This window comes from Cupressus sempervirens, chromosome 2 (genome assembly GCF_028749045.1).
Source record: "Cupressus sempervirens isolate cs-2001-9-10 chromosome 2, ASM2874904v1, whole genome shotgun sequence".
NCBI classification, from domain to species: domain Eukaryota; kingdom Viridiplantae; phylum Streptophyta; class Pinopsida; order Cupressales; family Cupressaceae; genus Cupressus; species Cupressus sempervirens.
Window position 1 is genome coordinate 307,060,040 of NC_143119.1, and position 16,601 is coordinate 307,076,640.

Genomic DNA, 16,601 nt, shown 5'->3' on the forward strand with positions numbered 1-16,601 from the left:
TTAACTTTTCCATGCACATACATTAATTAATTAAATTACTTTATTTAATTTTTACTTGACCTCTTTTTAATTGATTTATTTAATTTAGTCTTATGCATGTATCATGCAATCATGAAATTTTTTAATAAATTAGTTTCTTTTCCCACTTCTAAATTTATTTTTGAACATTAATTTTGATAACTATCTTATTAATTTAAATAATAATATTATTTAGCATTTATTTAAAGAATGCACTCTAAATATATTATTATTAAATTAACTAAATATTATCACATCCAATTTTAAACTTATAAATTTAATTCTTTTTATTTAATTAATTTCTCAATTAATTAAATATAATTAAACATTAAAATCTCATAATAATTTTCCATTAAATTAAATCATTAATTTAATCTTTTTAATTAAACTTAATTAATAGAAAATCATTAATAACTCATAAACAACATACGAAAACCCATCATAGAAGAACACATACAAAATCAATCAAAAGGGTTATAATCATGAATAATGTCATTCGACACATTTGGAAGGTACACGACTCAAATACTTGTCCTAATTGTCAATTAGAATGAAATGGTTCAAAGGTTTAGGATTTGGACTTAAGAATTTATCTCCGCTCTCTTACCATTGAGATAGTGCGATAGGGTACGCTCATCCTGGCAATTCAGAGAAGTTGATACCCGGTACCTGCAACCTACATAAAATCCATGCATGTACATACATAATATCTACTAAGCTAAATAGGCAATGGTAGGAAGTGGTGCATCGTGTAGATCCTGACTAGCAGGTGACTATGACTCCCTTCCTTAACCACATCATAAATGTCATACATAAAAAAATCAAACACGCACACCATACACATGTAGTATGGGGTACGTATTCATAAGAAAACACATATGATAACCCATCTAACTAAACATCATCAATAATTTAACAGCATTGTAATAATCATCATGCACACATGAAGTATAGAGTACCAAGTAATCTCATCATATATCAACTGAGTCTAAAATAATATCTAATAATATCAAGATAATGCTACTAATCATCAAACATAAAACTAGCCTAAAAGAGTTTGGCAATAATAGCATAATGTAAACTAGGAAAAAATGAAGACTAGGGGTAGGCACTACACGTAAAATCATGTACCAACTAAAATGTCAAGCACAAACACCTGATTCAAAGATAATCACATGTATTTGTAGTTGTCAAATGTTCATAGCTAAAATAACACCCATAGTAAGTGCCAACCCATCCAACTATCCATACCTCCAAAGGTCTACTAAGTGAGTCTCACATCATCAACATATCTAATCTATAACCTACAATCACAAGCCTCAAGAGCAATACCTTCCACATATATACCAAAAAGCTCCCACTACAAAAGATAATGTCAAATCTATAACCAATCCACTCACAACATCTCAAAAAAGTGAATTCATGTAGTCTTAAGGACATCCACAACACATATACCAATAACTTGCAAGAACAACTCTCATAACCAATCTCCAATGCTCTTCAAAGTTCTCCACAACCAACATGGGAAAGAAATGAAGTAATAACCATGTAATCTCTCACATGACATACATGAGCACAAAATAGTGATCACAAACTCTAACCAATCTCAAATCCAATGTAAGAAAAATTGAACATCTAGGAAGATAACCAAGACCAAAGAGAAACCATGCAAATCATAACCTATATCATGTCCTTCTACACACACCTCTACATGTAAACTAAGCAAGTATGATCTCCTCCATAAAACACCAACCAAGAAGCCACAACAACACCCAAACCACACCATATAACTAATCATGGAGGTAAGCCTCTCACAAGAAGATCAAACTCATAAACTAATCCTAACTCAAGGAACATACCCAATATAAAACCATCTCCCAAACTCAACCAACATAACAACATATTAAAATGGAGATAACCAATGCTAAACCATCTCTCAAATGAACCATCTAGAACTAACTCATGTACTATAGCTCAAGATCCATATCCATGAAAGACAAGCATAAATTTAATGCATCTGAGAGAAATAATGGGTTATACCTCTCAAGTAGAAAACCGTTGAGTAGACCAAGAGTGGGGAATGAGAATGCTTATCAAGATATCCAAGTCTCCAACCAAGACTCATCTAAAAAAAATCTCCTCTCAAGTCCATATTAGGTGAATGCCCCTCAGACTTCCTACTAAAACCAAACAACCATCGCAACAAATACTTCTCTAATCCAAGAGAAATCAACATCACCACCATCTCCAAGTATCCATGAGAACATGTAAATAATAAATCCATGCCAACTCCAAACACAATATAGAAATATCATGAAGTATCCAACTTATGATCAATGTACTGAATACCAAGAAACTAAACCAAAATCAATGTCAAAGTTCCAACCATGGCCTCAGGAACATAAACATGAAATGATCTAACCATCTCAACCAAAGAGACAACATTCTCCATATGAGCATAATATAACATGTCAAAAATTGTAAAAACGTATCAATAGTATACCATGACATAAAAATGAAACCATCTTAACACCAAGGATAACGTGTCAAATGAAAGCATAAACCATACCTTTACCAAGAACTCCACAAGTACACAAGATGTAACCATCTCCACATACCATGAAGAAAAACCATCTACACATACCATGAAGAACCATCTCCACACACCATGAAGATAACAAGTGCACCATGCAAATGTCAAAGATGCTTTTGTAGCAACATGATCTAAGACAAACCTCCAACATCTACAAACACTCAATAAGTATCAATGCCAATAACTCCCACTCAACCATTGTACCAAGTCACCTATGGCATCATAAAGTCCATCTCCTACATGAAGATCCTCCATGTCTACACTCACACAACCAAAGTATCAGTACCAAGTGAAACTAAGATCTCCAAACCAAGAAGATACAAACCAAACTAGGAACTAATCCTACATTGTCACCTCATTACTATCACAAGCTCCCACTAAACTATATATCCAAGCTATTCATGACATCATGAAAAAAAAACCATCCTCTAACCATGAGAATCAACCAAGGCATTAAACTATCAAAGAATTAAAAGTGCACATCATGAGATCATCAAAAGAAACCAAATAGCCATGATCTTTAACCAAGAAGATATACCACCATAACCAAATTAAGAATTCAAACCAATGACCATCGAGGATGTAACTATATATCCATGATCACATCCATGAACTAAGAAACTAACTCTCAATATGTCCAACCTGTCATCAAAAAGTAGTCAACCATAATCCTCCACCATGACTCTACCTAGTAAAAATATCTAATCCCTTCTACATGAAGAAAGATCAGAAAATTGTGTGACTTAGAGAATAGAGAACCTAAATCCAAGCCACCAATTTGAATATGCATCAATAATGAAAGATCAATGGAAAAGACAACCCATAACCAAGCCATAAATGCAACCTATAAGTATAGACCACTTACAACACTACACAATGTGTAGACCCAACAAGTCATCATACATATCCAAATCAAACACTGATAACCATATCTTCATGAGACCAATCTGAAATATGAACTAAGTATATAATGGTGTAAACTCACAATGCTACCATAGTCAATTTATACCATAAACTATTTAGATTAATATATCACCAAATAAATTATGCCAAACTTGCACCAAATCTGAACCAATGTGTAGAGCTCTCCAAGAGCTTTCTATTGACTACTCAAAGTCCAAAATATGACTCCATATGCCCAAATTATGCCCTAATTTGTGCTCAAAATAAATAATATCTAATTTTTAGTCTCTTAAAACCTAAAAAAAATCAAAATCATAGAATCAAACCTATACCAAGTTGTAGTTCTCTGAATTATCTTTCCAATGCCTATAAGAAGTATGAAGTATGATATCATGAGAGAAAGTTATGACCGTCTTACTAAGACAATATTTTTACCATTTTCACTACATTTTTTTTTTGTGACAAAAATTCTAATAGGATTAAATTTGACAGCCATCATAGGATGAAACTAAAAAATTCTTTCATTTTATCTGAACATGGTGAAACTAGGGCATATTATATATCACAATGTATGGAAACATTGACTCAAATCTAATGGTGAGGTCTATTTTTGTTTAGAAGGTCATTACCACAAGCCACCCCCTAAAAACCTCATTTAAATGAAACATTCAAAAAAATCTTTTGATCCACAATTTCACATACCCAAAATCCACCAACATCTTATCATAACAACAAATCCAAAACCCTCAAACATACAATAAACAACTCATATATATTTCCCTTTCTTTTATCCTCTCATGCATTCCCATAGATTCAATCTAGGGTTATAATGATAAAACCATAGCTCTAATAACACTTGTAAGGAAACTTGCAACAAAGAATATAACCATTTCAACATAACCCATAATAGATCTAAATTATATATACAGTTAAAATCCACATGCAAGAGAATAGACAACATACCCACAAAATTTGTGACACAAGATATACCTTGGAAAACCCTCATTGAGGAAAAAATCTAGCCTCCAAAAGTATCCATCACCATGTATTATCCAACAAAAACACCATTTCAATACAACTATGGAAGCCTTCAAAGCCATAGCCACAACCAAGCAATCCATGTGAACAAGTATGAATCTACACATCCCATGCCATGCTTCCAACCTTTACAAATTCTCCCTTAGCTAACTCATTAAGCCTTGTCCTGCTCGACTCTTGCCTTTTCCCTTTTCCTCTTCTCCCTACAACTACTCTTGTGGATGCTTATATAGTAGGAACTCTCATAAAACCACCAAGTGGTATTACATAAACCATGTGCTAAAACTATGTGCTACCTAACCCATTGACCCCACATTTAATATTGGACATTAATTCTTTTTTCCAAAATAAAATAATTACATAAAATATTATCAAAATGTTACAATACAACTCATCAAGTATATCTCATGAGAATCTTTCCATGTTGTACCTCTATCTAGGTGCTCCTAGGTACAATATTACATAATACAATATAATAATATTATGCAATGTGTGCAACACCCATTATCTCAACAAGATGGAATTGGTAAAGATGAAACATCAACCCCTAATGAAGAATAATATAATTAACCTATTTTTTCATCCTTTCCTTAACATTGGAAACAATATCAACTAATTCATGTACTAGGAAGAAAGAAATAGAAATATAATCATGGTAGTGGAAGTGATTTAAGAGGGGGAAATGGAAGTAGTAGCAAACCCCATACCTTCCTTCTAAAGTCAAATATTTCATCAACAAAAAACACACGTCATTCTATGGCTTAAAGAATTTTTCATGTAGAAACCCACCATAATGGTGAATGGGTTCTTCAGCTTCCTAGAAAAAGTGATTCAGGCTAGTTTTGTCCACAACCCTAGTCACCTTCTACCATTTTCTCCCTTTCATTGCAAGACCTGTCGCCAAAGAAATAATTTCCTCAAACACCTAAAATGTAATGCCATTAACTATCATCTTTTTTTCATCCTAGGAATTCACAAATTTTTTGGAACAACTCTCATCAAACCCATTCAACACCTCCATGAACAAAACCAAGTCTATGGTATGTTACTCATACTATGAGCTTTCTTTGGAAAACTTATATGCTCTACATTTTTTCATTAGAAAATTTATAAATTTTCATGAACTAGAAGGAGAGTATGTTTACCACTTTTTTTTTAGATTCTGGAGTCAAACCTTTACTAAATAGAAATTTGGAGGTGATATAATGGTTAATGGTCGATTAGGTTGCTACATTAAAGATTGAATGTTTAGAGGACTATAATGTGCTCTCTCTAAGATAGTGTGTGGATGAGCATTGTACTACATAAATCTATATTGGATAATACATAGTGTGCAATTTCTTCTATAGTAACATGTAGGTATTTGGACCTATCTTATTGTAGGTTTAGTTGAGGGTTATGTGTGTGACTAATTTGTAGATGCAATAATCTTCAAGGATGATTTATAAATGTAATAATTAATTTAATGCACATATATAGTTGATCTAGGATCTATTCGAGCATGTTGCAAAATAATATCTTGATAAGATGCATAGTGTGCAAGTGTATTAACAATGCAATGTGATTTTCATCTCAATCATCAAGTTGTTTCATTAAAAGATCATATGCATTTTGTGAGAATATTCCAAAGTTGATTAGATCACAAGGAAGTTGTGTAATTAGTCCAAGATGTTCAAAATTCCATATCCCTTTCTTATTGTTGAGACAGAGGTCTCATATACTAAGTTTTTCCGATAAATATAATTGGGCATTGGTGGCTCCAATAGGTTGATACTTACTTCATATTGTAAGTGATCTATTATTTTTTGGGTTTGTATTTGATTAATAGTTCCATGCAACTGTTCTTACTCTGATTTTTTTCTTCATGGTTTCATATAATTTTGGTCATCATATTTGTGAATGTGTATTTTTGTTCTCTTACTTGATAAGATACAATCACACACACTTCATGAAAAATATTCATGTTGGAAAAATATATTTCCTATTATTTTTGAGAGATGTAATGTCATTGATGTCGATATATTTCTCTATTCATATAATGTTGGAGAGTTAACATGAATTTTTAAGCAAGAAGATGGATAGATAAGGCCACTATAAGGAAGATCAAATAACACACAACTAAATATGGGTAGAGAGGTACTTGTAGATGACATTTGCAAAGTGCCTAAGGTTCACTGCATGAAGTATTGACGTTACAGATGATTTACTAGAGATAGGAAAATGACAATTAGATAGTGTTTAGGATAGATAAGGTGATAATTCTAGCATGAAAGTATCTTGATCAGAAATATTTATGAGTAGTAATATATGTGATGTATCTAGAAATTGATTATGAATCCTTGACATGATTGGTTTGTGATAATGATAAAAAAAATATTGAGATTTTTGAGGTAACAAATTTGATGGTTTTTGCATATATAGTGTATAAGGTCAAACTTTGGTGAAACATGTTGAGGAATGATTATAGTGTATGAACCATCTTAAAATAGAAACACTTAATTTTGAGACCGATAAGCCCTACTTATTGTTATTTTTTTTTGATCTCTCTCTCTCTCTCTCTCTCTCTCTCTCTCTCTCTCTCTCTCTCTCCCCCCCCCCCCCCCCTACACCCCCCTCCCCACCTCCCTCCCTCTCTCTCTCTCTCTCTCTCCCCCTCTCTCTCCTCTCCAATATTTATGACATTTATAATTCATCTCTTATCTCCTAACATGATCCTTTAGGTGTTATTTTATCACCTTTTTGGTCATATCTTTCAACAAATTCAAAATTTGTTGATTCTTTTTGCACCTTTTTTTGAGGCATCTAGGACTCCTTTTGGGGACCCCCTAAGAAATATGTCAACTTGGTAAACCTATATGTCATAGAAGAGATCAACCTAGGTCAACCTCTTCTCCAAGGAATTTGAATTTTAGGCTCAAAGTGCCTCAAGTTTTCCAATTGTTTACTCTTTCTTTCTAGTCGGTCTACTTTAATTTTGATCCCAAAAACTAGTATATAAGTAAGTTTGGTCTCTTCATTTTCATCCATAATCATTTACAAGAATCCAAGAGAAATAATACATGTGTTCATGAGACTTCAAGAAAGCAATTTTAAGCATTCATCAAGACCAAGCATTTCCTTCTTACATTAATTAGATTCTTCAATGTGGTTGTGGGTTTTAGATTTTAAGTATACCCATAATCCAAATGATTCAAGTTATTTCATCCTTCATTATGGTATGTCACATATGTTCCCATTCATGAGGTTTTTACTTCTATGGTTTCCTTTTGGTTTCTTTGAATCAAGGCTATAACACTTGAATACTTGACCACATATCAAATTCAATTGCATAATTGTGTATTTCATTTGATGTATTCAATCCTACTACATGTTATAATTTCCTTTATCATTATTTTTACATCTAAATCTTAAGGTTAATCTCTCAATCTAGGGCTTGACTGAGGAAATACCTCATCCAACTAAAACAAAATCCATGTTTTACTATGTACAGGAGTAGGGTAGCCAAACTGTAACCACGTGTGTGGAAACTACTCACTAAAACACTTCCAAAGAAGTTGGGTCAACTTGTTAGAAATTAAAGTCCACCAATATAACTAAGAGGGGGGAGGGGGGTGAATTAGTTATCCAACTATTATAAAAATTATCAACATTATTAATCCTTAACCATATGAGCAATATAATAAGCAACCATAACAAGATCTCATACACAATAACACCAGATATGCTAACTAGGGAAACCCTTGATTAGAGGGAAAACCTTGGTGGGGATGGTACCCACAAAATGAATTACTACTATAAATGTCCCTTGTTAGAGGATAGACCCTATTAGGAGTCAATAAATACATTTAGTAAATACCAATCCCTATTAAGAGACTTTGAATCCCTTATAGGAGATTTTAACCCTGTTAGGAGTTGTGCAAGTCTAATGGACCCACTGTCCAAATAGCTTTAGGGTCAAGATCATTGAATTCACTATCCAAATGATCTCTATATTATTCCCTTGAGAATAATAGAAATGAATTTTACTTGTACTTCCTCTTCCTTTGTCTTGTCAACTAGACTACCCTTCTTCTTCTGATCTTGATACTAGATCACCAACTTGACATTCAATAACCCCTTAGATCACTTACTCACATTTACCAAATACTCTACTCTTTTTTACACAATCTACACTTATTTCACATTATTCACACTTTACCAAAAGGAAAATAACATTCCTTTATACCATGTCCTAAAAAAATCTCCTTGAGTCAACCTTGAGGCTTTCCTAATTAATTATAATAGGACCTCATTAAGATGATTAATTAATTTATAATTACACAACACTATCAACTCACAGTCTTTAGAAATTCTCATATGTGTGACTCCAGAACTTGTAAACTCAGGGACATCACCATTAGACTATCTTTTCTCACTATCTAACTTTTCATATCATGATTCTATCTCTATTAGGAGATATAATCCAAACACCAGAAAATTCTTCTTAGGAACTCTATTTGTATACTACTCTTTACAAATCAAGCATATCTTATGTATTTCTTTGACTTACTTCATGTACACTTAACCTCATCATAAGGACAAAGTGTAGAACATTTCCTTAACCATGCTTGACTTGAACATCAATCCTCTATCTGTATGACCTTGATCTCTATCTACTACTTTGTTAGTCTTCATAGAAACCATACTATATTGTCATCAATGACAAACACAGTCATGAATGCAACATTTCAATCATGCTAAAAATCTATGCATGATCTAGAAATTCTTAGGATACTCCCCCAAAGGAATACCATCAACATTCATGCTATCAATTTCCCCTTTGGCATTGATAGCAACATAGATGAAAAACATCTAAGTTCCAAGAATACCAAAACAATACTCTATTGATGCTACTTCTATTCTCATATTTTGAAATCCTCTTCATCAATCAAATTTGAAACTTATTATAACACCACTCTTTTTTACATAACTTTCTTTAGGATCAACATCAGTTGTTTACACACTAAATAACTCGCATCAGTTGTTCACCCATTAAACAACTCTCAACTTCTCCCCCATTAATCAATCTTTACTCCATTAGAGGATCTTCTCCCCCATTCATTATACTTCCTCCTTATACCTTCCTCCATTTATAAATAGGAGATTTTTTCATGCATACTCTCCTCCATTGACATAAATGAGAAAGGCTTGATTATGTCAATCATCTTCTCAAATTCTTCAAACAACTCGACTATAGAAAGACATTATTCTAAACTAGCTACCAAGATTCGTTAATGACTCTTCTCATCTCATATACTCCCCGATATTGGAAGCATCAACATTTAGTCTCTAAGTCAAACAATAGTGAAATGTGCCATTGGACTCATACAATCTCTATATCATCTACTCAAGAGTAGGCATAGGCATAACCCCAAGAATACCTTTCAAGTACTCAAATCTATCTTTAGGAGAGGGTTTTTTAAAGATATCTACAATTTGATCTTTTGTATTGACATACTCTAATATGATTTCTTTCTCTGCAACTTTCTCTCTCAAAACATAATACTTTATATATATGTATGTATGTATGTATGTATGTATGTATGTATGTATATATATATACATACATATATACATATATATACACATATATATGTATATGTATATATATATGTATGTATATATATGTATATATATATATATGTATGTATTATACATATATATATGTATGTATATATATATGTACATATATGTACATATATATATATATGTATATCTATGTACATATATATATATGTACATATATGTACATATATATATATGTACATATATGTACATATATATATATATATATGTACATATATGTACATATATGTACATATATATATATGTACATATATGTACATATATATATATGTACATATATGTACATATACATATATGTACATATATATATATATATATATATATACATATATATATATATATACATATATATATATATATACATATATATATATATACATATATATATATATATATATATATATATATATATATATATATATATATATATATATATATATATATATATCTTAGAATACAACACAAGATTCTTAGACATACTCACTATACTTTCGTTATCACAATGTATGATAATAGGATCTGAAAATTCAATCCCAATGTCTTTGAGCATCTATATCATTCACATTATTTGATTACAATTGTTTGTTGTTGCTACATACTTTTTTTTAGTTGTACTCTATGAGATACAATCTTGTTTCATGCTTAGCCAAGAAACCAATCTTCCTCCAAGGAAAAATGCTCCAACACTAGTACTTTTTCTGTCATCCATATTGCCTACCCAATCTGCATTAGTATAAGAACATAAGTAGAATCACTTGATCTATCATACCATAATCTATAATCATGTGCGCCCTTCAAATATATGAATATCCTTTTTACTTCTGCATAATGATACTCCTTAGGATCAACTTAAAATCTAGCTACAATCCCAACTACATTTTCTATATATGGTTTGATGTGAGTCAGATATTGTAAACTTCCAATCATTGACCTATACTTCTTTTGATCAACTTTAGGTGTCTCACCTTTTCTAGACAACTTGTGACTAGTTACCATTGGTGTACCAATAGGCTTAAAACTTTCCAAGATAAATATTTTTTTTAAAAAGATACTTATCCTATGAACTGAAAATACCATCATTGTTTTGCACCCAAGAAAAGCTTCATCTCACCAATCATGCTCATCTCAAATTAATTCTTCATCTCTTCAAAAAACTTATTACTTGATTTATCATTGCCTCCAAATATCTTATCATTAATGAATATCACAATGATCAACAAACCATTCTCAATTTCTTTCAAATATAAGTTAGCATGTACCATACCTTTAACAAATCCTAATTTTGCTAAATATTTTTCCAATCTTCAATCTAAATACCATGTCTTTTTCTTTTTTCAAAGGAAATCCTTCAAGCCATGCAATGTAGACCTCTTCTTCAAGTTCTCCATTTAGAAAGATTGATTTAACATCCATTTGATATACTTTGAACTTCTTACTTGTTGCATCTACATTTTCTTTAACAATTCTAAGATTGTCTTCTTCCTCATTAGAATGATAATCCATCATCCTTTCTTTAACTCAAAAAATTTCATCTACTTGAACATTTTCAGACTCAATAATTGTCTTAGTTCTATGATTAAAACATGTGTAAGTTTTTCTTTTCAATGAATAACCAAGGAACATACCTTCATCACTTCTTGGATAAAAATTACCAATATCATTGTCTCTCTTTATGTAACACTTACTTACAAAAAAAAATGATATACTTCACTGAGGGTGTATGATGAAACCATAATTTATAAGGAGTATTTTTCGTGCCTTTTCTGATCTACATTCTACTCATGGTGTATACTGGTGTATTGACTACTTCTCTCCAAATTGTCTTGGATATATCATTTTAAAACATCATTTCTCTAGCTACCTCTAATACTAATATGTTTTTCCTTTATTCTATATCATTCTATTAATGGGTCTTGGATGATGATAATTGTCTCTTAACTTTATTTTCCTTAGAGAACATGTTAAACTTATTAGCATGAATGTTGACGGTATCCCTTTCAGGAAGGATCATAAGAATTTCTAAAACACTTGGGAGATTGTTAGCATGATTGATATGTTTCATTCATGATTTTGTTTGTCATTGATGTTAGCATAGCAATAAGTCTATGAATACTGATAGAGTAGTACATAGAGATCTTAATTGCATGGACAATATTTTGATTATCTAGTGATGTGCATTCATGGACATGTTCTATATGGTGTCATGATGTTAAGGTTCAATACGCAGTATCTAAGTCAAAGATGTATGAAAGATATGCCTAATTCATAAAGAGTAGTATAGAGACAGAGTACCTAAGAAGCAATTTCTAATGTTTGTATTATATCTTCTAACAGAGATATAATTTGGAGATATGTGGTCAATGAGTGACATAAGATAGTCTGATGATGATGTTAGTGAATGCCAAGCCCTAGTGTCACATGTGTGATAATTTGTATTGATACTGAGCCTATAGTGCTATTGTAATTATGAATTAATTAATTATCTTATTATAATTAATTAGGAAAGACTCAAGGTTGACTTAAGGAATTATTTTGAAGATACAGTATAAAGAAAAGATATTTTCCTTGTTTTTAATAAGATGTAGAATTAATCATTGTATTGAATATCAAGTGTGACAAGGAGCAAAGTGTTTGGTGAATACAAGTAAGCAATCCAAGGGATTATTGGATGCAAGATTTGTGATTTGGTTACAAGATTAGATGGAGTAGAATTCGGTTGATAGGATAGAGAAAGAGGAAGGAGTAGTACTATTCATTTCTATTAATCTACAATGAATCATACATAGATCATTTGTATAGTGGATTCATTGGTCTTGCCCCTAAAGTTATTTGGATAGTGGGTTCATCTATCTTCTACAACTACTTACAGGGATTCAAAGTCTCCTAACAAGGACTGATATGTATAAATGTTATTATAGACTCCTAACAAGGTCCATCCTCTAACAAGGAATATTAATATTAGTACATCATCTTGTGGGCATCATCCCCACTGAGGTTTTCCCTTTGATCAAGAATTTCTCTAGTTAATATTATTGGAAATATAGCCAATTAGTCAAATAAGATGAGATATGTCGTTGTCATTTATGGAAACATATGTTTTATAGTTTAGTAATGATTATTTGTGGAGGAAAATTGTCTAAGTATTGGATAATGATACAACAACACAATGAGTTCTATTGATAGCAGAATACTCCTTAAGAATATTCTCTTGTGTAGTTGACTAGTGATGCATGATGTCATCTTGATGGTGTACACCAGTGTGCATGTATGTATGGATAACCAAGTTCAAGTTATGAAGGAAATGTTGATGTAGATACTTCACAATACAAAATAGAGCATGTTAGAAAATTGAGTTGTATGACTTAAGGAATTATTTTGATTATTAAGTCTTGATGAGTTGAATTTAAGGATGATATGAGAGCTAGCTAAGGAAGGATTTATCAATATGTTTGATATAAGTAAACAACTTCATTTGTGAAGTTAGTAGAGATATGAGAGATACAATGTGATATGATGTGATGTGATATGATAATGTGAGACATGATGCAAGTTGATATATGTGTAATTATTCCTTATTTATGACATTGAGCAAACTAGAGGAAAGATTGTCTACAGGCTACTAGAGGCTTGTATAAAGAAAGATCTGATATATCTAATCAGAAGAACTATGAAGCACAACAAGTGATCTAGTATTGTATGTATATCTATTATTTTGAAGAACTTAACTATATAGTTGCATGTTAGGGTAGTGGGCTCTTCTTGCACATATTTTTATATGATCTACCAACTCCTAATAGAGTTGAGGCCCTTCTAACAAGGCCTAGTCTCCTAATAGGGACTTGAGACACTATACATTCTTCATAGACTCCTAACATGGTCAATGTCCTTAACCAAATTCTTTATATAGTGAATCATCTTGTGGATTTCATCCCCACCAAGGTTTTCTCTTAGCTAGGGTTTCCCTAGTTAACAAAATATGGTGTTATGAGCTCTCTTTATGTATGGTTGTTTATATTATTCAACATTATTGGTTTACTTTCTTATGCATGTGGCAAAGTAATTAATAATATCCAATTGTGGGCAAAAAGTTTGAAAATAATAATTCATCCCCCCTCTCAGTATTATCTATTTCTAACAATTGGTATCAGAGCTTAGTTATTCAAAAGAGGTGTAATAGATTGAATAAAATCCCTATGGTTATGGAATAGTTGAAGATGAATCTTGAAGAAGCTCTTGAGAAAAATGATCTCCTTACTAATGAAAGAAATGGCCTAAAGGATAGATATGAAGATGTAAAAGCTTATATTGCTAAACTAAAGGACAATATAGATAATTTGAAGCAAAAAGGACCTAGTGATCATACTAGTGATGATGATATTGAAGATCTAAAGAAAGAAAATGAGATTTTGAAACATGAGTTAAAAACAGTAGAACTTAAGCTAAGTCTTAAGAAAAATGGATGAAAGAATGATTATGAAATAAAAGCTAAAAATGCAGATCTAAGATCCCAGTTAAGCAAAGTAACATCTGAGTTAGAATCTATCAAGTTGGAACATGTAGAATCAGAGAAATAAAACACTATTATGAAAGGTGAATTGGTGCAACTAAATAGCAACTTGAGAAATTGTATACTACTAGTGAAAAGATTGAAAAACAAATGTCTGTACAAAGACCTAGTTATGATAAGATTGGACTTGGATTCTTTCTTAGACAATCTGCCAAAAAATCTATTGAGAGAAAAGAACCTGATCCTCTTGAAGTCAAGAAAGATCTAAACATGAGTAAATCTGATGATGCATCTAAAGACAAAGAGAATGTCATTCACTCTAAGAAATCTAAAGAACTTGATCAAGATGAGAAAAATAGGGAAACAAGAAAGGAATCCCATATTAAATTCTTTACATGTAATGAACCTGAACATATTGAAGATGATTGCAATGGTAAGTCTTTTAAACCTATTTCAAATTTTTATTGTCATAATTGTCATAGATATGGACATTATGTAGTAGATTGTAAAAACCTAATTTTGATCATGATAATGCAAATAGTAGAATGTTTAGGAATACTAACCCTGTAGGCAACAAAAGAAGATCTCATAGCAATGGAAGTGGAGAAAGAAGACAAATTGTTTGTTACAGATGTAATAATCTTGGACACATTGTAAGGAATTGTAGAGCACCTAATAACCAGTATAATGAACAAAGAAGGAATGTACCTGTATGTCAGTTATGTAATAACTTTGGACACACGGAAAGATTCTATAAAATGGATAGAAGAAACCTCAACAGGAATTAGAATTACATAAGGAACAAAAAAAGAAATGATGATAGTCTAAAGGAAGAAATGAAGGAACAAATAGAAGATTTCAAGGAAACATTTGTAAAGGCAAAAGAACCTGGAAGTTCTCATACAGTTTTGGAAGAAATATGACTTAATGCACCTGATAAGATAGTAAAGTCACTTATTGTCTATGAATCATCCTACCTAAATTAAGGATCTCAGTAAGACAGCACGTCAGTTTAATGAAAACTAATGTTAGAAAGAATAATAGAAGTTGTGCAATTAGTAGTATATACCAGACACTGAGAAAAGTCTATAGTAAAGTGTGCATTACTTGATATGATCAGTATGAAGTTATGCAAAAAGTGATCTCTCTATTACACAAAGATAGTATTTTGAATTTGTGGTAGATATGCATTCAATGTGAAGTACAAATTGTAAAAGATTTAAAGGATGTAAATTGATTTACAAGCATCATTTTATTGTGTAAAATCTTATGTGCAATATTGAAGAGTGATTTGATAACTATTTGAAGTGTTGAAGAAGTTTGCAAATATGCATGATCATTTAAAGCCCTAGACACAAAGTTGAGGTATTTTTCAAATTTGTTAATGCATGTTTTAGTAAAATCGGCTATGGCAAGACAAGAAGTGTTTGATTTCAGTGATATACCTAGATATACTTCCACGAAACATCCATTTGTTTCTCTACTTAATGATCCCATTGGAGCATTTTTGCAAGTGTCAAAAAATGTTCTTCATGTCAAGGATATAAGAAGTTATATTCACCATAAGATAGAAAGCATAGGAGATAGTAACATCCATCGATAATTGGAGAAAATGTACAAAAATGATTTATAATTGAAATTGGAATATACAAACCTAGAACCACTTAACCTAGTTAAGTACATGTTCTATACAGACTTTGAGAACCATGAGTGGAAAAGAATTATTTTGAGTAGAGTTCATGATGACCTTCTATGGTTAGGATATCCACTTATATGCATTGATAATGACCTAATTCACAAGGTCACCGGTTTGAGAAACAAAGGATGCAATTGCATGAACATAAAGAATGTGTGAAAAATGGTTGAAACAAATCTCAACATGAGATTTGATGGTAGAAACATAAAGGTTAACACAAT